Source organism: Oncorhynchus clarkii, chromosome 29 (assembly GCF_045791955.1).
Source record: "Oncorhynchus clarkii lewisi isolate Uvic-CL-2024 chromosome 29, UVic_Ocla_1.0, whole genome shotgun sequence".
NCBI classification, from domain to species: Eukaryota; Metazoa; Chordata; class Actinopteri; order Salmoniformes; family Salmonidae; genus Oncorhynchus; species Oncorhynchus clarkii.
The window spans coordinates 47332002-47359807 of record NC_092175.1 but is presented as its reverse complement, the minus strand read 5'-3'; positions in this window follow the sequence as shown (position 1 = coordinate 47359807).

The window sequence follows — 27806 nt, the reverse complement described above, 5'->3', positions numbered from 1 at the left end:
AGTAGATCTAGCTGGTCTGTCATCAGATAATAGAGACACAGAGACAGTAGATCTAGCTGGTCTGTCATAATATAATAGAGAGAGCAGATCTAGCTGGTCTGTCATAATATAATAGAGACATTATATCTAGCTGGTCTGTCATAATATAATAGAGACAGTAGATCTAGCTGGTCTGTCATAAGACAATAGAGACAGTAGATCTAGCTGGTCTGTCATAATACAATAGAGACAGTAGATCTAGCTGGTCTGTCATAATATAATAGAGACAGTTGATCTAGCTGGTCTGTCATAATATAATAGAGCCAGTAGATCTAGCTCGTCTGTCATAATATAATAGAGCCAGTAGATCTAGCTGGTCTGTCATAATACAATAGAGACAGTAGATCTACCTGGTCTGTCATAATATAATAGAGCCAGTAGATCTAGCTGGTCTGTCATAATATAATAGAGACAATAGATCTAGCTGGTCTGTCATAATATAATAGAGAGAGTAGTTCTAGCTGGTCTCTCATAATATAATAGAGCCAGTAGATCTAGCTGTTCTGTCATAATATAATAGAGCCAGTAGATCTAGCTGGTCTGTCATAATATAATAGAGCCAGTAGATCTAGCTGGTCTGTCATAATACAATAGAGACAGTAGATCTTGCTGGTCTGTCATAATATAATAGAGACAGTTGATCTTGCTGGTCTGTCATAATATAATAGAGACAGTTGATCTAGCTGATCTGTCATTATATAATATAGCCAGTAGATCTAGCTCGTCTGTCATAAAATAATAGAAACAATAGATCTAGCTGGTCTGTCATAATATAATAGAGACAGTAGATCTAGCTGGTCTGTCATAATACAATAGAGACAGTAGATCTTGCTGGTCTGTCATAATATAATAGAGACAGTTGATCTAGCTGATCTGTCATTATATAATATAGCCAGTAGATCTAGCTGGTCTGTCATAAAATAATAGAAACAATAGATCTAGCTGGTCTGTCATAATATAATAGAGACAGTAGATCTAGCTGGTCTGTCATAATACAATAGAGACAGTAGATCTAGATGGTCTGTCATAATATAATAGAGACAGTTGATCTAGCTGATCTGTCATTATATAATATAGCCAGTAGATCTAGCTGGTCTGTCATAAAATAATAGTAACAATAGATCTAGCTGGTCTGTCATAATATAATAGAGACAGTAGATCTAGCTGGTCTGTCATAATACAATAGAGACAGTAGATCTTGCTGGTCTGTCATAATATAATAGAGACAGTTGATCTAGCTGATCTGTCATTATATAATATAGCCAGGAGATGTAGCTGGTCTGTCATAAAATATAGATCTAGCTGGTCTGTCATAATATAATAGAGCCAGTAGATCTAGCTGGTCTGTCATAATACAATATAGACAGTAGATCTAGGTGGTCTGTCACATTATAATAGAGACAGAAGATCTAGCTGGTCTGTCATATTGTAGTAGAGAGAGTAGATCTAGCTGGTCTGTCATCAGATAATAGAGACACAGAGACAGTAGATCTAGCTGGTCTGTCATAATATAATAGAGAGAGCAGATCTAGCTGGTCTGTCATAATATAATAGAGACATTATATCTAGCTGGTCAGTCATAAAGTAATAGAGACAGTAGATCTAGCTGGTCTGTCATAATACGATAGAGACAATAGATCTAGCTGGTCTGTCATAATACAATAGAGACAGTAGATCTAGCTGGTCTGTCATAATATAATAGAGACAGTTGATCTAGCTTGTCAGTCAAATTATAATAGAGCCAGTAGATCTAGCTTGTCTGTCGTAATATAATGGAGACAATAGATCTAGCTGGTCGGTCATAATACAATATAGGCATTAGATCTAGCTGGTCGGTCATAATACAATATAGGCATTAGATCTAGCTGGTCTGTCATATTATAATAGAGACAGTAGATCTAGCTGGTCTGTCATAATATAATAGAGCCAGTAGATCAAGCTGGTCTGTCATAATATAATAGAGAGAGCAGATCTAGCTGGTCTGTCATAATATAATAGAGACATTATATCTAGCCAGTCTGTCATAATACAATAGAGACAGTAGATCTAGCTGGTCTGTCATAATATAATAGAGACAGCAGATCTAGCTGGTCTGTCATAATACAATAGAGACAGTAGATCTAGCTGGTCTGTCAAATTATAATAGAGACAATAGATCTAGCTGGTCTGTCATAATATAATAGAGCCAGTAGATCTAGCTGGTCTGTCATAATACAATATAGACAGTAGATCTAGCTGGTCTGTCACATTATAATAGAGACAGAAGATCTAGCTGGTCTGTCAAATTGTAGTAGAGAGAGTAGATCTAGCTGGTCTGTCATCAGATAATAGAGACACAGAGACAGTAGAGCTAGCTGGTCTGTCATAATATAATAGAGAGAGCAGATCCAGCTGGTCTGTCATAATATAATAGAGACATTATATCTAGCTGGTCTGTCATAATATAATAGAGACAGTAGATCTAGCTGGTCTGTCATAATACAATAGAGACAGTAGATCTAGCTGGTCTGTCATAATACAATAGAGACAGTAGATCTAGCTGGTCTGTCATAATATAATAGAGAGAGCAGATCCAGCTGGTCTGTCATAATGCAATAGAGACAGTAGATCTAGATGGTCTGTCATAATATAATAGAGACAATAGATCTAGCTGGTATTTTATAATATAATAGAGACAGTAGATCTAGCTGGTCTGTCATAATACAATAGAGACAGTAGATCTAGCTGGTCTGTCATAATGCAATAGAGACAGTAGATCTAGATGGTCTGTCATAATATAATAGAGACAGTTGATCTAGCTGGTCTGTCATAATATAATAGAGGCAGTAGATCTAGCTGGTCTGTCATAATACAATAGAGCCAGTAGATCTAGCTGGTCTGTCATAATTTAATAGAGACAGTAGATCTAGCTGGTCTGTCATAATATAATAGAGCCAGTGGATCTAGCTGGTCTGTCATTATAAAATAGAGACAGTAGAACTAGCTGGTCTGTCATAATACATTAGAGACAGTAGATCTAGCTGGTCTGTCATAATATAATAGAGACAGTTGATCTAGCTGGTCTGTCAAATTATAATAGAGCCAGTAGATCTAGCTTGTCTATCGTAATATAATGGAGACAATAGATCTAGCTGGTCGGTCATAATACAATATAGGCATTAGATCTAGCTGGTCGGTCATAATACAATATAGGCAATAGATCTAGCTGGTCTGTCATATTATAATTGAGACAGTAGATCTAGCTGGTCTGTCAAATTATAATAGAGACAATAGATCTAGCTGGACTGTCATAATATAATAGAGCCAGTAGATCAAGCTGGTCTGTCATAATATAATAGAGAGAGCAGATCTAGCTGGTCTGTCATAATATAATAGAGACATTATATCTAGCTGGTCTGTCATAATACAATAGAGACAGTAGATCTAGCTGGTCTGTCATAATATAATAGAGACAGCAGATCTAGCTGGTCTGTCATAATATAATAGAGACAGTAGATCTAGCTGGTCTGTCAAATTATAATAGAGACAATAGATCTAGCTGATCTGTCATAATATAATAGAGCCAGTAGATCTAGCTGGTCTGTCATAATATAATAGAGACAGTAGATCTAGCTGGTCTGTCAAATTATAATAGAGACAATAGATCTAGCTGGTCTGTCATAATATAATAGAGCCAGCAGATCTAGCTGGTCTGTCATAATATAATAGAGATAGTAGATCTAGCTGGTCTGTCACATTATAATAGAGACAGTAGATCTAGCTGGTCTGTCATCAGATATTAGAGACACAGATACAGTAGATCTAGCTGGTCTGTCATAATATAATAGAGAGAGCAGATCTAGCTGGTCTGTCATAATATAATAGAGACATTATATCTAGCTGGTCTGTCATAATATAATAGAGCCAGTAGATCTAGCTGGTCTGTCATAATACAATAGAGAGAGCAGATCTAGCTGGTCTGTCATAATATAATAGAGACATTATATCTAGCTGGTCTGTCATAATACAATAGAGACAGTAGATCTAGCTGGTCTGTCATAATACAATAGAGACAGTAGATCTAGCTGGTCTGTCATAATACAATAGAGACAGTAGATCGAGCTGGTCTGTCATAATATAATAGAGACAGTTGATCTAGCTGGTCTGTCATAATATAATAGAGCCAGTAGATCTAGCTGGTCTGTCATAATATAATAGAGCCAGTAGATCTAGCTGGTCTGTCGTAATACAATAGAGACAGTAGATCTAGCTGGTCTGTCATAATACAATAGAGACAGTAGATCTAGCTGGTCTGTCATAATACAATAGAGACAGTAGATCTAGCTGGTCTGTCATAATATAATAGAGACAATAGATCTAGCTGGTCTTTTATAATATAATAGAGACAGTAGATCTAGCTGGTCTGTCATAATACAATAGAGACAGTAGATCTAGCTGGTCTGTCATAATGCAATAGAGACAGTAGATCTAGATTGTCTGTCATAATATAATAGAGACAGTTGATCTAGCTGGTCTGTCATAATATAATAGAGCCAGTAGATCTAGCTGGTCTATCGTAATATAATAGAGACAATAGATCTAGCTGGTCTGTCATAATATAATAGAGACAGTAGATCTAGCTGGTCTGTCATATTATAATAGAGCCAGTGGATCTAGCTGGTCTGTCATTATAAAATAGAGACAGTAGATCTAGCTGGTCTGTCATAATACATTAGAGACAGTAGATCTAGCTGGTCTGTCATAATATTATAGAGACAGTTGATCTAGCTGGTCTGTCAAATTATAATAGATTCAGTAGATCTAGCTTGTCTGTCGTAATATAATGGAGACAATAGATCTAGCTGGTCTGTCATCAGATAATAGAGACACAGAGACAGTAGATCTAGCTGGTCTGTCATAATATAATAGAGACAGTTGATCTAGCTGGTCTGTCAAATTATAATAGAGCCAGTAGATCTAGCTTGTCTGTCGTAATATAATGGAGACAATAGATCTAGCTGGTCGGTCATAATACAATATAGGCATTAGATCTAGCTGGTCGGTCATAATACAATATAGGCAATAGATCTAGCTGGTCTGTCATATTATAATTGAGACAGTAGATCTAGCTGGTCTGTCAAATTATAATAGAGACAATAGATCTAGCTGGACTGTCATAATATAATAGAGCCAGTAGATCAAGCTGGTCTGTCATAATATAATAGAGAGAGCAGATCTAGCTGGTCTGTCATAATATAATAGAGACATTATATCTAGCTGGTCTGTCATAATACAATAGAGACAGTAGATCTAGCTGGTCTGTCATAATATAATAGAGACAGCAGATCTAGCTGGTCTGTCATAATATAATAGAGACAGTAGATCTAGCTGGTCTGTCAAATTATAATAGAGACAATAGATCTAGCTGGTCTGTCATAATATAATAGAGCCAGTAGATCTAGCTGGTCTGTCATAATATAATAGAGACAGAAGATCTAGCTGGTCTGTCAAATTATAATAGAGACAATAGATCTAGCTGGTCTGTCATAATATAATAGAGCCAGCAGATCTAGCTGGTCTGTCATAATATAATAGAGACAGTAGATCTAGCTGGTCTGTCACATTATAATAGAGACAGTAGATCTAGCTGGTCTGTCATCAGATATTAGAGACACAGATACAGTAGATCTAGCTGGTCTGTCATAATATAATAGAGAGAGCAGATCTAGCTGGTCTGTCATAATATAATAGAGACATTATATCTAGCTGGTCTGTCATAATATAATAGAGCCAGTAGATCTAGCTGGTCTGTCATAATACAATAGAGAGAGCAGATCTAGCTGGTCTGTCATAATATAATAGAGACATTATATCTAGCTGGTCTGTCATAATACAATAGAGACAGTAGATCTAGCTGGTCTGTCATAATACAATAGAGACAGTAGATCTAGCTGGTCTGTCATAATACAATAGAGACAGTAGATCGAGCTGGTCTGTCATAATATAATAGAGACAGTTGATCTAGCTGGTCTGTCATAATATAATAGAGCCAGTAGATCTAGCTGGTCTGTCATAATATAATAGAGCCAGTAGATCTAGCTGGTCTGTCGTAATACAATAGAGACAGTAGATCTAGCTGGTCTGTCATAATACAATAGAGACAGTAGATCTAGCTGGTCTGTCATAATACAATAGAGACAGTAGATCTAGCTGGTCTGTCATAATATAATAGAGACAATAGATCTAGCTGGTCTTTTATAATATAATAGAGACAGTAGATCTAGCTGGTCTGTCATAATACAATAGAGACAGTAGATCTAGCTGGTCTGTCATAATGCAATAGAGACAGTAGATCTAGATTGTCTGTCATAATATAATAGAGACAGTTGATCTAGCTGGTCTGTCATAATATAATAGAGCCAGTAGATCTAGCTGGTCTATCGTAATATAATAGAGACAATAGATCTAGCTGGTCTGTCATAATATAATAGAGACAGTAGATCTAGCTGGTCTGTCATATTATAATAGAGCCAGTGGATCTAGCTGGTCTGTCATTATAAAATAGAGACAGTAGATCTAGCTGGTCTGTCATAATACATTAGAGACAGTAGATCTAGCTGGTCTGTCATAATATTATAGAGACAGTTGATCTAGCTGGTCTGTCAAATTATAATAGATTCAGTAGATCTAGCTTGTCTGTCGTAATATAATGGAGACAATAGATCTAGCTGGTCTGTCATCAGATAATAGAGACACAGAGACAGTAGATCTAGCTGGTCTGTCATAATATAATAGAGACAGTTGATCTAGCTGGTCTGTCAAATTATAATAGAGCCAGTAGATCTAGCTTGTCTGTCGTAATATAATGGAGACAATAGATCTAGCTGGTCGGTCATAATACAATATAGGCATTAGATCTAGCTGGTCGGTCATAATACAATATAGGCATTAGATCTAGCTGGTCTGTCATATTATAATAGAGACAGTAGATCTAGCTGGTCTGTCAAATTATAATAGAGACAATAGATCTAGCTGGACTGTCATAATATAATAGAGCCAGTAGATCAAGCTGGTCTGTCATAATATAATAGAGAGAGCAGATCCAGCTGGTCTGTCATAATATAATAGAGACATTATATCTAGCTGGTCTGTCATAATACAATAGAGACAGTAGATCGAGCTGGTCTGTCATAATATAATAGAGACAGTTGATCTAGCTGGTCTGTCATAATATAATAGAGCCAGTAGATCTAGCTGGTCTGTCATAATATAATAGAGCCAGTAGATCTAGCTGGTCTGTCATAATACAATAGAGACAGTAGATCTAGCTGGTCTGTCATAATACAATAGAGACAGTAGATCTAGCTGGTCTGTCATAATACAATAGAGACAGTAGATCTAGCTGGTCTGTCATAATATAATAGAGACAATAGATCTAGCTGGTCTTTTATAATATAATAGAGACAGTAGATCTAGCTGGTCTGTCATAATACAATAGAGACAGTAGATCTAGCTGGTCTGTCATAATGCAATAGAGACAGTAGATCTAGATTGTCTGTCATAATATAATAGAGACAGTTGATCTAGCTGGTCTGTCATAATATAATAGAGCCAGTAGATCTAGCTGGTCTATCGTAATATAATAGAGACAATAGATCTAGCTGGTCTGTCATAATATAATAGAGACAGTAGATCTAGCTGGTCTGTCATATTATAATAGAGCCAGTGGATCTAGCTGGTCTGTCATTATAAAATAGAGACAGTAGATCTAGCTGGTCTGTCATAATACATTAGAGACATTATATCTAGCCAGTCTGTCATAATACAATAGAGACAGTAGATCTAGCTGGTCTGTCATAATATAATAGAGACAGCAGATCTAGCTGGTCTGTCATAATACAATAGAGACAGTAGATCTAGCTGGTCTGTCAAATTATAATAGAGACAATAGATCTAGCTGGTCTGTCATACTATAATAGAGCCAGTAGATCTAGCTGGTCTGTCATAATACAATATAGACAGTAGATCTAGCTGGTCTGTCACATTATAATAGAGACAGAAGATCTAGCTGGTCTGTCAAATTGTAGTAGAGAGAGTAGATCTAGCTGGTCTGTCATCAGATAATAGAGACACAGAGACAGTAGAGCTAGCTGGTCTGTCATAATATAATAGAGAGAGCAGATCCAGCTGGTCTGTCATAATATAATAGAGACATTATATCTAGCTGGTCTGTCATAATATAATAGAGACAGTAGATCTAGCTGGTCTGTCATAATACAATAGAGACAGTAGATCTAGCTGGTCTGTCATAATACAATAGAGACAGTAGATCTAGCTGGTCTGTCATAATATAATAGAGAGAGCAGATCCAGCTGGTCTGTCATAATGCAATAGAGACAGTAGATCTAGATGGTCTGTCATAATATAATAGAGACAATAGATCTAGCTGGTATTTTATAATATAATAGAGACAGTAGATCTAGCTGGTCTGTCATAATACAATAGAGACAGTAGATCTAGCTGGTCTGTCATAATGCAATAGAGACAGTAGATCTAGATGGTCTGTCATAATATAATAGAGACAGTTGATCTAGCTGGTCTGTCATAATATAATAGAGGCAGTAGATCTAGCTGGTCTGTCATAATACAATAGAGCCAGTAGATCTAGCTGGTCTGTCATAATTTAATAGAGACAGTAGATCTAGCTGGTCTGTCATAATATAATAGAGCCAGTGGATCTAGCTGGTCTGTCATTATAAAATAGAGACAGTAGAACTAGCTGGTCTGTCATAATACATTAGAGACAGTAGATCTAGCTGGTCTGTCATAATATAATAGAGACAGTTGATCTAGCTGGTCTGTCAAATTATAATAGAGCCAGTAGATCTAGCTTGTCTATCGTAATATAATGGAGACAATAGATCTAGCTGGTCGGTCATAATACAATATAGGCATTAGATCTAGCTGGTCGGTCATAATACAATATAGGCAATAGATCTAGCTGGTCTGTCATATTATAATTGAGACAGTAGATCTAGCTGGTCTGTCAAATTATAATAGAGACAATAGATCTAGCTGGACTGTCATAATATAATAGAGCCAGTAGATCAAGCTGGTCTGTCATAATATAATAGAGAGAGCAGATCTAGCTGGTCTGTCATAATATAATAGAGACATTATATCTAGCTGGTCTGTCATAATACAATAGAGACAGTAGATCTAGCTGGTCTGTCATAATATAATAGAGACAGCAGATCTAGCTGGTCTGTCATAATATAATAGAGACAGTAGATCTAGCTGGTCTGTCAAATTATAATAGAGACAATAGATCTAGCTGGTCTGTCATAATATAATAGAGCCAGTAGATCTAGCTGGTCTGTCATAATATAATAGAGACAGTAGATCTAGCTGGTCTGTCAAATTATAATAGAGACAATAGATCTAGCTGGTCTGTCATAATATAATAGAGCCAGCAGATCTAGCTGGTCTGTCATAATATAATAGAGATAGTAGATCTAGCTGGTCTGTCACATTATAATAGAGACAGTAGATCTAGCTGGTCTGTCATCAGATATTAGAGACACAGATACAGTAGATCTAGCTGGTCTGTCATAATATAATAGAGAGAGCAGATCTAGCTGGTCTGTCATAATATAATAGAGACATTATATCTAGCTGGTCTGTCATAATATAATAGAGCCAGTAGATCTAGCTGGTCTGTCATAATACAATAGAGAGAGCAGATCTAGCTGGTCTGTCATAATATAATAGAGACATTATATCTAGCTGGTCTGTCATAATACAATAGAGACAGTAGATCTAGCTGGTCTGTCATAATACAATAGAGACAGTAGATCTAGCTGGTCTGTCATAATACAATAGAGACAGTAGATCGAGCTGGTCTGTCATAATATAATAGAGACAGTTGATCTAGCTGGTCTGTCATAATATAATAGAGACAGTAGATCTAGCTGGTCTGTCATAATATAATAGAGCCAGTAGATCTAGCTGGTCTGTCGTAATACAATAGAGACAGTAGATCTAGCTGGTCTGTCATAATACAATAGAGACAGTAGATCTAGCTGGTCTGTCATAATACAATAGAGACAGTAGATCTAGCTGGTCTGTCATAATATAATAGAGACAATAGATCTAGCTGGTCTTTTATAATATAATAGAGACAGTAGATCTAGCTGGTCTGTCATAATACAATAGAGACAGTAGATCTAGCTGGTCTGTCATAATGCAATAGAGACAGTAGATCTAGATTGTCTGTCATAATATAATAGAGACAGTTGATCTAGCTGGTCTGTCATAATATAATAGAGCCAGTAGATCTAGCTGGTCTATCGTAATATAATAGAGACAATAGATCTAGCTGGTCTGTCATAATATAATAGAGACAGTAGATCTAGCTGGTCTGTCATATTATAATAGAGCCAGTGGATCTAGCTGGTCTGTCATTATAAAATAGAGACAGTAGATCTAGCTGGTCTGTCATAATACATTAGAGACAGTAGATCTAGCTGGTCTGTCATAATATTATAGAGACAGTTGATCTAGCTGGTCTGTCAAATTATAATAGATTCAGTAGATCTAGCTTGTCTGTCGTAATATAATGGAGACAATAGATCTAGCTGGTCTGTCATCAGATAATAGAGACACAGAGACAGTAGATCTAGCTGGTCTGTCATAATATAATAGAGACAGTTGATCTAGCTGGTCTGTCAAATTATAATAGAGCCAGTAGATCTAGCTTGTCTGTCGTAATATAATGGAGACAATAGATCTAGCTGGTCGGTCATAATACAATATAGGCATTAGATCTAGCTGGTCGGTCATAATACAATATAGGCAATAGATCTAGCTGGTCTGTCATATTATAATTGAGACAGTAGATCTAGCTGGTCTGTCAAATTATAATAGAGACAATAGATCTAGCTGGACTGTCATAATATAATAGAGCCAGTAGATCAAGCTGGTCTGTCATAATATAATAGAGAGAGCAGATCTAGCTGGTCTGTCATAATATAATAGAGACATTATATCTAGCTGGTCTGTCATAATACAATAGAGACAGTAGATCTAGCTGGTCTGTCATAATATAATAGAGACAGCAGATCTAGCTGGTCTGTCATAATATAATAGAGACAGTAGATCTAGCTGGTCTGTCAAATTATAATAGAGACAATAGATCTAGCTGGTCTGTCATAATATAATAGAGCCAGTAGATCTAGCTGGTCTGTCATAATATAATAGAGACAGAAGATCTAGCTGGTCTGTCAAATTATAATAGAGACAATAGATCTAGCTGGTCTGTCATAATATAATAGAGCCAGCAGATCTAGCTGGTCTGTCATAATATAATAGAGACAGTAGATCTAGCTGGTCTGTCACATTATAATAGAGACAGTAGATCTAGCTGGTCTGTCATCAGATATTAGAGACACAGATACAGTAGATCTAGCTGGTCTGTCATAATATAATAGAGAGAGCAGATCTAGCTGGTCTGTCATAATATAATAGAGACATTATATCTAGCTGGTCTGTCATAATATAATAGAGCCAGTAGATCTAGCTGGTCTGTCATAATACAATAGAGAGAGCAGATCTAGCTGGTCTGTCATAATATAATAGAGACATTATATCTAGCTGGTCTGTCATAATACAATAGAGACAGTAGATCTAGCTGGTCTGTCATAATACAATAGAGACAGTAGATCTAGCTGGTCTGTCATAATACAATAGAGACAGTAGATCGAGCTGGTCTGTCATAATATAATAGAGACAGTTGATCTAGCTGGTCTGTCATAATATAATAGAGCCAGTAGATCTAGCTGGTCTGTCATAATATAATAGAGCCAGTAGATCTAGCTGGTCTGTCGTAATACAATAGAGACAGTAGATCTAGCTGGTCTGTCATAATACAATAGAGACAGTAGATCTAGCTGGTCTGTCATAATACAATAGAGACAGTAGATCTAGCTGGTCTGTCATAATATAATAGAGACAATAGATCTAGCTGGTCTTTTATAATATAATAGAGACAGTAGATCTAGCTGGTCTGTCATAATACAATAGAGACAGTAGATCTAGCTGGTCTGTCATAATGCAATAGAGACAGTAGATCTAGATTGTCTGTCATAATATAATAGAGACAGTTGATCTAGCTGGTCTGTCATAATATAATAGAGCCAGTAGATCTAGCTGGTCTATCGTAATATAATAGAGACAATAGATCTAGCTGGTCTGTCATAATATAATAGAGACAGTAGATCTAGCTGGTCTGTCATATTATAATAGAGCCAGTGGATCTAGCTGGTCTGTCATTATAAAATAGAGACAGTAGATCTAGCTGGTCTGTCATAATACATTAGAGACAGTAGATCTAGCTGGTCTGTCATAATATTATAGAGACAGTTGATCTAGCTGGTCTGTCAAATTATAATAGATTCAGTAGATCTAGCTTGTCTGTCGTAATATAATGGAGACAATAGATCTAGCTGGTCTGTCATCAGATAATAGAGACACAGAGACAGTAGATCTAGCTGGTCTGTCATAATATAATAGAGACAGTTGATCTAGCTGGTCTGTCAAATTATAATAGAGCCAGTAGATCTAGCTTGTCTGTCGTAATATAATGGAGACAATAGATCTAGCTGGTCGGTCATAATACAATATAGGCATTAGATCTAGCTGGTCGGTCATAATACAATATAGGCATTAGATCTAGCTGGTCTGTCATATTATAATAGAGACAGTAGATCTAGCTGGTCTGTCAAATTATAATAGAGACAATAGATCTAGCTGGACTGTCATAATATAATAGAGCCAGTAGATCAAGCTGGTCTGTCATAATATAATAGAGAGAGCAGATCCAGCTGGTCTGTCATAATATAATAGAGACATTATATCTAGCTGGTCTGTCATAATACAATAGAGACAGTAGATCGAGCTGGTCTGTCATAATATAATAGAGACAGTTGATCTAGCTGGTCTGTCATAATATAATAGAGCCAGTAGATCTAGCTGGTCTGTCATAATATAATAGAGCCAGTAGATCTAGCTGGTCTGTCATAATACAATAGAGACAGTAGATCTAGCTGGTCTGTCATAATACAATAGAGACAGTAGATCTAGCTGGTCTGTCATAATACAATAGAGACAGTAGATCTAGCTGGTCTGTCATAATATAATAGAGACAATAGATCTAGCTGGTCTTTTATAATATAATAGAGACAGTAGATCTAGCTGGTCTGTCATAATACAATAGAGACAGTAGATCTAGCTGGTCTGTCATAATGCAATAGAGACAGTAGATCTAGATTGTCTGTCATAATATAATAGAGACAGTTGATCTAGCTGGTCTGTCATAATATAATAGAGCCAGTAGATCTAGCTGGTCTATCGTAATATAATAGAGACAATAGATCTAGCTGGTCTGTCATAATATAATAGAGACAGTAGATCTAGCTGGTCTGTCATATTATAATAGAGCCAGTGGATCTAGCTGGTCTGTCATTATAAAATAGAGACAGTAGATCTAGCTGGTCTGTCATAATACATTAGAGACAGTAGATCTAGCTGGTCTGTCATAATATTATAGAGACAGTTGATCTAGCTGGTCTGTCAAATTATAATAGATTCAGTAGATCTAGCTTGTCTGTCGTAATATAATGGAGACAATAGATCTAGCTGGTCTGTCATCAGATAATAGAGACACAGAGACAGTAGATCTAGCTGGTCTGTCATAATATAATAGAGACAGTTGATCTAGCTGGTCTGTCAAATTATAATAGAGCCAGTAGATCTAGCTTGTCTGTCGTAATATAATGGAGACAATAGATCTAGCTGGTCGGTCATAATACAATATAGGCATTAGATCTAGCTGGTCGGTCATAATACAATATAGGCATTAGATCTAGCTGGTCTGTCATATTATAATAGAGACAGTAGATCTAGCTGGTCTGTCAAATTATAATAGAGACAATAGATCCAGCTGGACTGTCATAATATAATAGAGCCAGTAGATCAAGCTGGTCTGTCATAATATAATAGAGAGAGCAGATCCAGCTGGTCTGTCATAATATAATAGAGACATTATATCTAGCTGGTCTGTCATAATACAATAGAGACAGTAGATCTAGCTGGTCTGTCATAATATAATAGAGACAGCAGATCTAGCTGGTCTGTCATAATATAATAGAGAGAGTAGATCTAGCTGGTCTGTCAAATTATAATAGAGACAATAGATCTAGCTGGTCTGTCATAATATAATAGAGCCAGTAGATCTAGCTGGTCTGTCATAATACAATATAGACAGTAGATCTAGCTGGTCTGTCACATTATAATAGAGACAATAGATCTAGCTGGACTGTCATAATATAATAGAGCCAGTAGATCAAGCTGGTCTGTCATAATATAATAGAGAGAGCAGATCTAGCTGGTCTGTCATAATATAATAGAGACATTATATCTAGCTGGTCTGTCATAATACAATAGAGACAGTAGATCTAGCTGGTCTGTCATAATATAATAGAGACAGCAGATCTAGCTGGTCTGTCATAATATAATAGAGACAGTAGATCTAGCTGGTCTGTCAAATTATAATAGAGACAATAGATCTAGCTGGTCTGTCATAATATAATAGAGCCAGTAGATCTAGCTGGTCTGTCATAATATAATAGAGACAGTAGATCTAGCTGGTCTGTCATAATATAATAGAGACAGCAGATCTAGCTGGTCTGTCATAATATAATAGAGACAGTAGATCTAGCTGGTCTGTCAAATTATAATAGAGACAATAGATCTAGCTGGTCTGTCATAATATAATAGAGCCAGTAGATCTAGCTGGTCTGTCATAATATAATAGAGACAGTAGATCTAGCTGGTCTGTCAAATTATAATAGAGACAATAGATCTAGCTGGTCTGTCATAATATAATAGAGCCAGCAGATCTAGCTGGTCTGTCATAATATAATAGAGATAGTAGATCTAGCTGGTCTGTCACATTATAATAGAGACAGTAGATCAAGCTGGTCTGTCATCAGATATTAGAGACACAGATACAGTAGATCTAGCTGGTCTGTCATAATATAATAGAGACAATAGATCTAGCTGGTCTGTCATAATATAATAGAGACAGTAGATCTAGCTGGTCTGTCATAATACAATAGAGACAGTAGATCTAGCTGGTCTGTCATAATGCAATAGAGACAGTAGATCTAGATTGTCTGTCATAATATAATAGAGACAGTTGATCTAGCTGGTCTGTCATAATATAATAGAGCCAGTAGATCTAGCTGGTCTATCGTAATATAATAGAGACAATAGATCTAGCTGGTCTGTCATAATATAATAGAGACAGTAGATCTAGCTGGTCTGTCATATTATAATAGAGCCAGTGGATCTAGCTGTTCTGTCATTATAAAATAGAGACAGTAGATCTAGCTGGTCTGTCATAATACATTAGAGACAGTAGATCTAGCTGGTCTGTCATAATATTATAGAGACAGTTGATCTAGCTGGTCTGTCAAATTATAATAGATTCAGTAGATCTAGCTTGTCTGTCGTAATATAATGGAGACAATAGATCTAGCTGGTCTGTCATCAGATAATAGAGACACAGAGACAGTAGATCTAGCTGGTCTGTCATAATATAATAGAGACAGTTGATCTAGCTGGTCTGTCAAATTATAATAGAGCCAGTAGATCTAGCTTGTCTGTCGTAATATAATGGAGACAATAGATCTAGCTGGTCGGTCATAATACAATATAGGCATTAGATCTAGCTGGTCGGTCATAATACAATATAGGCATTAGATCTAGCTGGTCTGTCATATTATAATAGAGACAGTAGATCTAGCTGGTCTGTCAAATTATAATAGAGACAATAGATCTAGCTGGACTGTCATAATATAATAGAGCCAGTAGATCAAGCTGGTCTGTCATAATATAATAGAGAGAGCAGATCCAGCTGGTCTGTCATAATATAATAGAGACATTATATCTAGCTGGTCTGTCATAATACAATAGAGACAGTAGATCTAGCTGGTCTGTCATAATATAATAGAGACAGCAGATCTAGCTGGTCTGTCATAATATAATAGAGAGAGTAGATCTAGCTGGTCTGTCAAATTATAATAGAGACAATAGATCTAGCTGGTCTGTCATAATATAATAGAGCCAGTAGATCTAGCTGGTCTGTCATAATACAATATAGACAGTAGATCTAGCTGGTCTGTCACATTATAATAGAGACAATAGATCTAGCTGGACTGTCATAATATAATAGAGCCAGTAGATCAAGCTGGTCTGTCATAATATAATAGAGAGAGCAGATCTAGCTGGTCTGTCATAATATAATAGAGACATTATATCTAGCTGGTCTGTCATAATACAATAGAGACAGTAGATCTAGCTGGTCTGTCATAATATAATAGAGACAGCAGATCTAGCTGGTCTGTCATAATATAATAGAGACAGTAGATCTAGCTGGTCTGTCAAATTATAATAGAGACAATAGATCTAGCTGGTCTGTCATAATATAATAGAGCCAGTAGATCTAGCTGGTCTGTCATAATATAATAGAGACAGTAGATCTAGCTGGTCTGTCATAATATAATAGAGACAGCAGATCTAGCTGGTCTGTCATAATATAATAGAGACAGTAGATCTAGCTGGTCTGTCAAATTATAATAGAGACAATAGATCTAGCTGGTCTGTCATAATATAATAGAGCCAGTAGATCTAGCTGGTCTGTCATAATATAATAGAGACAGTAGATCTAGCTGGTCTGTCAAATTATAATAGAGACAATAGATCTAGCTGGTCTGTCATAATATAATAGAGCCAGCAGATCTAGCTGGTCTGTCATAATATAATAGAGATAGTAGATCTAGCTGGTCTGTCACATTATAATAGAGACAGTAGATCTAGCTGGTCTGTCATCAGATATTAGAGACACAGATACAGTAGATATAGCTGGTCTGTCATAATATAATAGAGAGAGCAGATCTAGCTGGTCTGTCATAATATAATAGAGACATTATATCTAGCTGGTCTGTCATAATATAATAGAGCCAGTAGATCTAGCTGGTCTGTCATAATACAATAGAGAGAGCAGATCTAGCTGGTCTGTCATAATATAATAGAGACATTATATCTAGCTGGTCTGTCATAATACAATAGAGACAGTAGATCTAGCTGGTCTTTCATAATACAATAGAGACAGTAGATCTAGCTGGTCTGTCATAATACAATAGAGACAGTAGATCGAGCTGGTCTGTCATAATATAATAGAGACAGTTGATCTAGCTGGTCTGTCATAATATAATAGAGCCAGTAGATCTAGCTGGTCTGTCATAATATAATAGAGCCAGTAGATCTAGCTGGTCTGTCGTAATACAATAGAGACAGTAGATCTAGCTGGTCTGTCATAATACAATAGAGACAGTAGATCTAGCTGGTCTGTCATAATACAATAGAGACAGTAGATCTAGCTGGTCTGTCATAATATAATAGAGACAATAGATCTAGCTGGTCTTTTATAATATAATAGAGACAGTAGATCTAGCTGGTCTGTCATAATACAATAGAGACAGTAGATCTAGCTGGTCTGTCATAATGCAATAGAGACAGTAGATCTAGATTGTCTGTCATAATATAATAGAGACAGTTGATCTAGCTGGTCTGTCATAATATAATAGAGCCAGTAGATCTAGCTGGTCTATCGTAATATAATAGAGACAATAGATCTAGCTGGTCTGTCATAATATAATAGAGACAGTAGATCTAGCTGGTCTGTCATATTATAATAGAGCCAGTGGATCTAGCTGGTCTGTCATTATAAAATAGAGACAGTAGATCTAGCTGGTCTGTCATAATACATTAGAGACAGTAGATCTAGCTGGTCTGTCATAATATTATAGAGACAGTTGATCTAGCTGGTCTGTCAAATTATAATAGATTCAGTAGATCTAGCTTGTCTGTCGTAATATAATGGAGACAATAGATCTAGCTGGTCTGTCATCAGATAATAGAGACACAGAGACAGTAGATCTAGCTGGTCTGTCATAATATAATAGAGACAGTTGATCTAGCTGGTCTGTCAAATTATAATAGAGCCAGTAGATCTAGCTTGTCTGTCGTAATATAATGGAGACAATAGATCTAGCTGGTCGGTCATAATACAATATAGGCATTAGATCTAGCTGGTCGGTCATAATACAATATAGGCAATAGATCTAGCTGGTCTGTCAAATTATAATAGAGACAATAGATCTAGCTGGACTGTCATAATATAATAGAGCCAGTAGATCAAGCTGGTCTGTCATAATATAACAGAGAGAGCAGATCCAGCTGGTCTGTCATAATATAATAGAGACATTATATCTAGCTGGTCTGTCATAATACAATAGAGACAGTAGATCTAGCTGGTCTGTCATAATATAATAGAGACAGCAGATCTAGCTGGTCTGTCATAATATAATAGAGAGAGTAGATCTAGCTGGTCTGTCAAATTATAATAGAGACAATAGATCTAGCTGGTCTGTCATAATATAATAGAGCCAGTAGATCTAGCTGGTCTGTCATAATACAATATAGACAGTAGATCTAGCTGGTCTGTCACATTATAATAGAGACAGTAGATCTAGCTGGTCTGTCATCAGATATTAGAGAAACAGATACAGTAGATCTAGCTGGTCTGTCATAATATAATAGAGAGAGCAGATCTAGCTGGTCTGTCATAATATAATAGAGACATTATATCTAGCTGGTCTGTCATAATATAATAGAGCCAGTAGATCTAGCTGGTCTGTCATATTATAATTGAGACAGTAGATCTAGCTGGTCTGTCAAATTATAATAGAGACAATAGATCTAGCTGGACTGTCATAATATAATAGAGCCAGTAGATCAAGCTGGTCTGTCATAATATAATAGAGAGAGCAGATCTAGCTGGTCTGTCATAATATAATAGAGACATTATATCTAGCTGGTCTGTCATAATACAATAGAGACAGTAGATCTAGCTGGTCTGTCATAATATAATAGAGACAGCAGATCTAGCTGGTCTGTCATAATATAATAGAGACAGTAGATCTAGCTGGTCTGTCAAATTATAATAGAGACAATAGATCTAGCTGGTCTGTCATAATATAATAGAGCCAGTAGATCTAGCTGGTCTGTCATAATATAATAGAGACAGTAGATCTAGCTGGTCTGTCAAATTATAATAGAGACAATAGATCTAGCTGGTCTGTCATAATATAATAGAGCCAGCAGATCTAGCTGGTCTGTCATAATATAATAGAGATAGTAGATCTAGCTGGTCTGTCACATTATAATAGAGACAGTAGATCTAGCTGGTCTGTCATCAGATATTAGAGACACAGATACAGTAGATCTAGCTGGTCTGTCATAATATAATAGAGAGAGCAGATCTAGCTGGTATGTCATAATATAATAGAGACATTATATCTAGCTGGTCTGTCATAATATAATAGAGCCAGTAGATCTAGCTGGTCTGTCATAATACAATAGAGAGAGCAGATCTAGCTGGTCTGTCATAATATAATAGAGACATTATATCTAGCTGGTCTGTCATAATACAATAGAGACAGTAGATCTAGCTGGTCTGTCATAATACAATAGAGACAGTAGATCTAGCTGGTCTGTCATAATACAATAGAGACAGTAGATCGAGCTGGTCTGTCATAATATAATAGAGACAGTTGATCTAGCTGGTCTGTCATAATATAATAGAGCCAGTAGATCTAGCTGGTCTGTCATAATATAATAGAGCCAGTAGATCTAGCTGGTCTGTCGTAATACAATAGAGACAGTAGATCTAGCTGGTCTGTCATAATACAATAGAGACAGTAGATCTAGCTGGTCTGTCATAATACAATAGAGACAGTAGATCTAGCTGGTCTGTCATAATATAATAGAGACAATAGATCTAGCTGGTCTTTTATAATATAATAGAGACAGTAGATCTAGCTGGTCTGTCATAATACAATAGAGACAGTAGATCTAGCTGGTCTGTCATAATGCAATAGAGACAGTAGATCTAGATTGTCTGTCATAATATAATAGAGACAGTTGATCTAGCTGGTCTGTCATAATATAATAGAGCCAGTAGATCTAGCTGGTCTATCGTAATATAATAGAGACAATAGATCTAGCTGGTCTGTCATAATATAATAGAGACAGTAGATCTAGCTGGTCTGTCATATTATAATAGAGCCAGTGGATCTAGCTGGTCTGTCATTATAAAATAGAGACAGTAGATCTAGCTGGTCTGTCATAATACATTAGAGACAGTAGATCTAGCTGGTCTGTCATAATATTATAGAGACAGTTGATCTAGCTGGTCTGTCAAATTATAATAGATTCAGTAGATCTAGCTTGTCTGTCGTAATATAATGGAGACAATAGATCTAGCTGGTCTGTCATCAGATAATAGAGACACAGAGACAGTAGATCTAGCTGGTCTGTCATAATATAATAGAGACAGTTGATCTAGCTGGTCTGTCAAATTATAATAGAGCCAGTAGATCTAGCTTGTCTGTCGTAATATAATGGAGACAATAGATCTAGCTGGTCGGTCATAATACAATATAGGCATTAGATCTAGCTGGTCGGTCATAATACAATATAGGCATTAGATCTAGCTGGTCTGTCATATTATAATAGAGACAGTAGATCTAGCTGGTCTGTCAAATTATAATAGAGACAATAGATCTAGCTGGACTGTCATAATATAATAGAGCCAGTAGATCAAGCTGGTCTGTCATAATATAATAGAGAGAGCAGATCCAGCTGGTCTGTCATAATATAATAGAGACATTATATCTAGCTGGTCTGTCATAATACAATAGAGACAGTAGATCTAGCTGGTCTGTCATAATATAATAGAGACAGCAGATCTAGCTGGTCTGTCATAATATAATAGAGAGAGTAGATCTAGCTGGTCTGTCAAATTATAATAGAGACAATAGATCTAGCTGGTCTGTCATAATATAATAGAGCCAGTAGATCTAGCTGGTCTGTCATAATACAATATAGACAGTAGATCTAGCTGGTCTGTCACATTATAATAGAGACAGTAGATCTAGCTGGTCTGTCATCAGATATTAGAGAAACAGATACAGTAGATCTAGCTGGTCTGTCATAATATAATAGAGAGAGCAGATCTAGCTGGTCTGTCATAATATAATAGAGACATTATATCTAGCTGGTCTGTCATAATATAATAGAGCCAGTAGATCTAGCTGGTCTGTCATAATACAATAGAGAGAGCAGATCTAGCTGGTCTGTCATAATATAATAGAGACATTATATCTAGCTGGTCTGTCATAATACAATAGAGACAGTAGATCTAGCTGGTCTGTCATAATACAATAGAGACAGTAGATCTAGCTGGTCTGTCATAATACAATAGAGACAGTAGATCGAGCTGGTCTGTCATAATATAATAGAGACAGTTGATCTAGCTGGTCTGTCATAATATAAATAGAGCCAGTAGATCTAGCTGGTCTGTCATAATATAATAGAGCCAGTAGATCTAGCTGGTCTGTCATAATACAATAGAGACAGTAGATCTAGCTGGTCTGTCATAATACAATAGAGACAGTAGATCTAGCTGGTCTGTCATAATACAATAGAGACAGTAGATCTAGCTGGTCTGTCATAATATAATAGAGACAATAGATCTAGCTGGTCTTTTATAATATAATAGAGACAGTAGATCTAGCTGGTCTGTCATAATACAATAGAGACAGTAGATCTAGCTGGTCTGTCATAATGCAATAGAGACAGTAGATCTAGATTGTCTGTCATAATATAATAGAGACAGTTGATCTAGCTGGTCTGTCATAATATAATAGAGCCAGTAGATCTAGCTGGTCTATCGTAATATAATAGAGACAATAGATCTAGCTGGTCTGTCATAATATAATAGAGACAGTAGATCTAGCTGGTCTGTCATATTATAATAGAGCCAGTGGATCTAGCTGGTCTGTCATTATAAAATAGAGACAGTAGATCTAGCTGGTCTGTCATAATACATTAGAGACAGTAGATCTAGCTGGTCTGTCATAATATTATAGAGACAGTTGATCTAGCTGGTCTGTCAAATTATAATAGATTCAGTAGATCTAGCTTGTCTGTCGTAATATAATGGAGACAATAGATCTAGCTGGTCTGTCATCAGATAATAGAGACACAGAGACAGTAGATCTAGCTGGTCTGTCATAATATAATAGAGACAGTTGATCTAGCTGGTCTGTCAAATTATAATAGAGCCAGTAGATCTAGCTTGTCTGTCGTAATATAATGGAGACAATAGATCTAGCTGGTCGGTCATAATACAATATAGGCATTAGATCTAGCTGGTCGGTCATAATACAATATAGGCATTAGATCTAGCTGGTCTGTCATATTATAATAGAGACAGTAGATCTAGCTGGTCTGTCAAATTATAATAGAGACAATAGATCTAGCTGGACTGTCATAATATAATAGAGCCAGTAGATCAAGCTGGTCTGTCATAATATAACAGAGAGAGCAGATCCAGCTGGTCTGTCATAATATAATAGAGACATTATATCTAGCTGGTCTGTCATAATACAATAGAGACAGTAGATCTAGCTGGTCTGTCATAATATAATAGAGACAGCAGATCTAGCTGGTCTGTCATAATATAATAGAGAGAGTAGATCTAGCTGGTCTGTCAAATTATAATAGAGACAATAGATCTAGCTGGTCTGTCATAATATAATAGAGCCAGTAGATCTAGCTGGTCTGTCATAATACAATATAGACAGTAGATCTAGCTGGTCTGTCACATTATAATAGAGACAGTAGATCTAGCTGGTCTGTCATCAGATATTAGAGACACAGATACAGTAGATCTAGCTGGTCTGTCATAATATAATAGAGAGAGCAGATCTAGCTGGTCTGTCATAATATAATAGAGACATTATATCTAGCTGGTCTGTCATAATATAATAGAGCCAGTAGATCTAGCTGGTCTGTCATAATACAATAGAGAGAGCAGATCTAGCTGGTCTGTCATAATATAATAGAGACATTATATCTAGCTGGTCTGTCATAATACAATAGAGACAGTAGATCTAGCTGGTCTGTCATAATACAATAGAGACAGTAGATCTAGCTGGTCTGTCATAATACAATAGAGACAGTAGATCGAGCTGGTCTGTCATAATATAATAGAGACAGTTGATCTAGCTGGTCTGTCATAATATAATAGAGCCAGTAGATCTAGCTGGTCTGTCATAATATAATAGAGCCAGTAGATCTAGCTGGTCTGTCATAATACAATAGAGACAGTAGATCTAGCTGGTCTGTCATAATACAATAGAGACAGTAGATCTAGCTGGTCTGTCATAATACAATAGAGACAGTAGATCTAGCTGGTCTGTCATAATATAATAGAGACAATAGATCTAGCTGGTCTTTTATAATATAATAGAGACAGTAGATCTAGCTGGTCTGTCATAATACAATATAGACAGTAGATCTAGCTGGTCTGTCACATTATAATAGAGACAGTAGATCTAGCTGGTCTGTCATCAGATATTAGAGACACAGATACAGTACATCTAGCTGGTCTGTCATAATATAATAGAGAGAGCAGATCTAGCTGGTCTGTCATAATATAATAGAGACATTATATCTAGCTGGTCTGTCATAATATAATAGAGCCAGTAGATCTAGCTGGTCTGTCATAATACAATAGAGAGAGCAGATCTAGCTGGTCTGTCATAATATAATAGAGACATTATATCTAGCTGGTCTGTCATAATACAATAGAGACAGTAGATCTAGCTGGTCTGTCATAATACAATAGAGACAGTAGATCTAGCTGGTCTGTCATAATACAATAGAGACAGTAGATCGAGCTGGTCTGTCATAATATAATAGAGACAGTTGATCTAGCTGGTCTGTCATAATATAATAGAGCCAGTAGATCTAGCTGGTCTGTCATAATATAATAGAGCCAGTAGATCTAGCTGGTCTGTCATAATACAATAGAGACAGTAGATCTAGCTGGTCTGTCATAATACAATAGAGACAGTAGATCTAGCTGGTCTGTCATAATACAATAGAGACAGTAGATCTAGCTGGTCTGTCATAATATAATAGAGACAATAGATCTAGCTGGTCTTTTATAATATAATAGAGACAGTAGATCTAGCTGGTCTGTCATAATACAATAGAGACAGTAGATCTAGCTGGTCTGTCATAATGCAATAGAGACAGTAGATATAGATTGTCTGTCATAATATAATAGAGACAGTTGATCTAGCTGGTCTGTCATAATATAATAGAGCCAGTAGATCTAGCTGGTCTATCGTAATATAATAGAGACAATAGATCTAGCTGGTCTGTCATAATATAATAGAGACAGTAGATCTAGCTGGTCTGTCATATTATAATAGAGCCAGTGGATCTAGCTGGTCTGTCATTATAAAATAGAGACAGTAGATCTAGCTGGTCTGTCATAATACATTAGAGACAGTAGATCTAGCTGGTCTGTCATAATATTATAGAGACAGTTGATCTAGCTGGTCTGTCAAATTATAATAGATTCAGTAGATCTAGCTTGTCTGTCGTAATATAATGGAGACAATAGATCTAGCTGGTCTGTCATCAGATAATAGAGACACAGAGACAATAGATCTAGCTGGTCTGTCATCAGATAATAGAGACACAGAGACAGTAGATCTAGCTGGTCTGTCATAATATAATAGAGAGAGCAGATCACAATGCACCTAGTCTTGCGACTCTGGGACGTTTCTAAATGTCTTAATTTTCGTGATGCAAAAATGAATTGAAGTTATTGCAAATGTACGAGGCTGTTTCTTGGTCCGAGAACCTTCTAGAGCCACGTAACTCACCACGCACTATCGACCTGAGGTCTAGAACAGGTTTCTAAAGTTTCAGAACTCTAGGTCTGACGGTTCGTTAATAGTTCGAACAAGGTTAACTAATGCAGGCATTGTCTGTCTCTACGCACCACAATGTGTCCCTCCTTCCAACCTGTGTGTGTGTGTGATTTAGTTTTTCTTTAAAATTTTATGGGAGAAATGACTGACTTACAGTTCATGGGGGTTGCCTAATCACACATATGAAGTTTTGGAAAGATCTGACTTTTTTAACCCTTCAAAACAGCCTATGCGACACCAATTATGGCACTTCCGGTTGGCACAGGAAGCTATAAGTAAACACATATCCTCATTGTGGTATGCTTTTACAGAATCCTGACTTTTAACTCTTTAAGTTAAGAATTGACTGATATACACAGGGTTGAATGCAGTGATTTTCATAATTACAGGTTATGTGTTTCCAAACACTTTTAGGGTGAATTTAATCATTTCCGCTTGCTCCACGAAGCTTAGAATCAACACAGGTAGACCTCATAGTGGCCTGATGGATTGTCATCGAAGACAGGTTCATACGGCATTTATAACCCACATAGGCTTCAGGTTGAATTTAGGGGTGCAGGCAATGTATTCCTATGGGGAGAGAAGTCAATGACAACTGTTTGATGTAAACACCTTCTTTTAACTGTTAAGGGTTAATGCCACACAGTCAAGGTTAGGCTTGCACAGATCGGGAGGACCTCAGGAACGTACCTGAGGTCGAATTGTGCTTCTCACCCTAACGGTTCTCTCACTGTCACCCAAAAGCAAATTACATTTAGGGCCATGTTTCAATTTTGGCCTTCTTTTTTTCAAGATCGCTGCACTCAGAGCGAGCTACGGTCAAGCGGGGCGTCACATTGAACTCGGCACAGTCTGGAGACTATGGTGATGCCATTTTTAGTATTGATTTCAGAATGCCATTTTGGTGATGGTCCCTCTCCGTTTAAACATATTGCAAATGTACAAAAGTCAACTAGCAAGTCAGTGTCCATCAGTCAATTAGATGTCATTCTGACACCAAACTGATACCAATTGACACCAAACCCACTTTTTCCAACTCATTTAGAAGCCAACTATCACATATTTCAGAGCAGGCCCATAATTCACAGCGCCTTCAGTTTAAAACATAATCAAAACGTAAAACACATAGTTTCGTTCTAGCTGCGGGTCCAGTTCTGACATTATGTGTAGGCCTATGTGACGGGGTCCTTGAATGAGCTATCGGACAGAAACGTTGGGGTCCGTCTATATGGGCCGAGCCGGTCACAATGCACCTAGTCTTGCGACTCTGGGACGTTTCTAAATGTCTTAATTTTCGTGATGCAAAAATGAATTGAAGTCATTGCAAATGTACGAGGCTGTTTCTCGGTCCGAGAACCTTCTAGAGCCACGTAACTCACCACGCACTATTGACCTGAGGTTTATAACAGGTTTCTAAAGTTTCAGAACTCTAGGTCTGACGGTTCTTTAATAGTTCGAACAAGGTTAACTAATGCAGGCAGTGTCTGTCTCTACGCACCACAATGTGTCCCTCCTTCCAACCTGTGTGTGTGTGTGATTTAGTTTTTCTTTGAAATTTTATGGGAGAAATGACTGACTTACAGTTCATGGGGGTTGCCTAATCACACATATGAAGTTTTGAAAAGATCTGACCTTTTTAACCCTTTGAAACAGCACCTATGACACCATTTTAAGGCACTTCCGGTTTACACAGGAAGCTGAAAGTTTACACATATCCTCATAGGCCGAGACACCATCTTGTTCGGGGCCAACTGCCCATTATGCCAAACCTATGCTCACCAAGTTTCGGCTTCGAAATATTTTCCGTTTAGGAGATAAGGCCACGTCGTGATTCGTGATGTTTTGTACATTTGCAATATGATTGCATTCGCCCTCTTGTGGGATTTACCGGGACAGCGGAAAAATGACCAAAATGTGATTATTTTATAAAATGGAAACCGAATGTCCGAGAGAGTTCGTTTGATGACTTCCCGGAAGATCCGGCACTGCCGCACGGCCCGATGCCGTCCGCAAATTTTACAAACGTTTTCGGACGTCTAGTAAAGGACCGTACATTTGCAATGTGGTCTTTCTCACTAACCATATGGCGAATGTCAAAATGTTCCCTTAAGGTATGTTTAGTAGCCTAGCTAAGTTTTATTTTCCCTTAGGTAGTCAGCTGTTGTTGTATGTAGATATTTTTGTGAGAAATTTAACACAACAAGGCTGTGAAATTGATATAATAGTATTATTATATTATGTTGTTGAACAAGGCTATAAAGTTAGCAAGAATAACTTTAATAATGGTAGACTTATGTTAAGTATTTAGGACATATTCTAAGCCAACAAGACAGGGATATATGACATATGTGGTGATCCAGGATCATTGAGAGTATCGAGATAAACTTGATCAACAATGTAATAATCTTAGAGATTACTAATCTTTTAAATTCAGCAATTTCTTTACCTCTCTTCATGGCTGTTTGTCTTATTTCATACTTCATTAATTCCCAATATTTCCCATAAGACTTAAATAGTTGGGCTTTCCTCCAATTTGTACAATTGTCTTGTATAATATCTTTGGCATCCATCTTGAAATGATCATCTTCCAGCAGTCTACTATTGAGTTTCCAATAACACTGATTCGGTTTAACTTCAGATCCATCAATATTTAAAGATAACAATATAACTTTATGATCAGTAAGAATTGATGGTTCAATGGATACCTTGACTACAGAATGATCTAATGAATTAGAAATCAACCAGAAGTCAGTTCTTGACATGTCCTTGTTACTCCAAGTTTTTTTATCAGGATATTTAGATCTCCAAGTA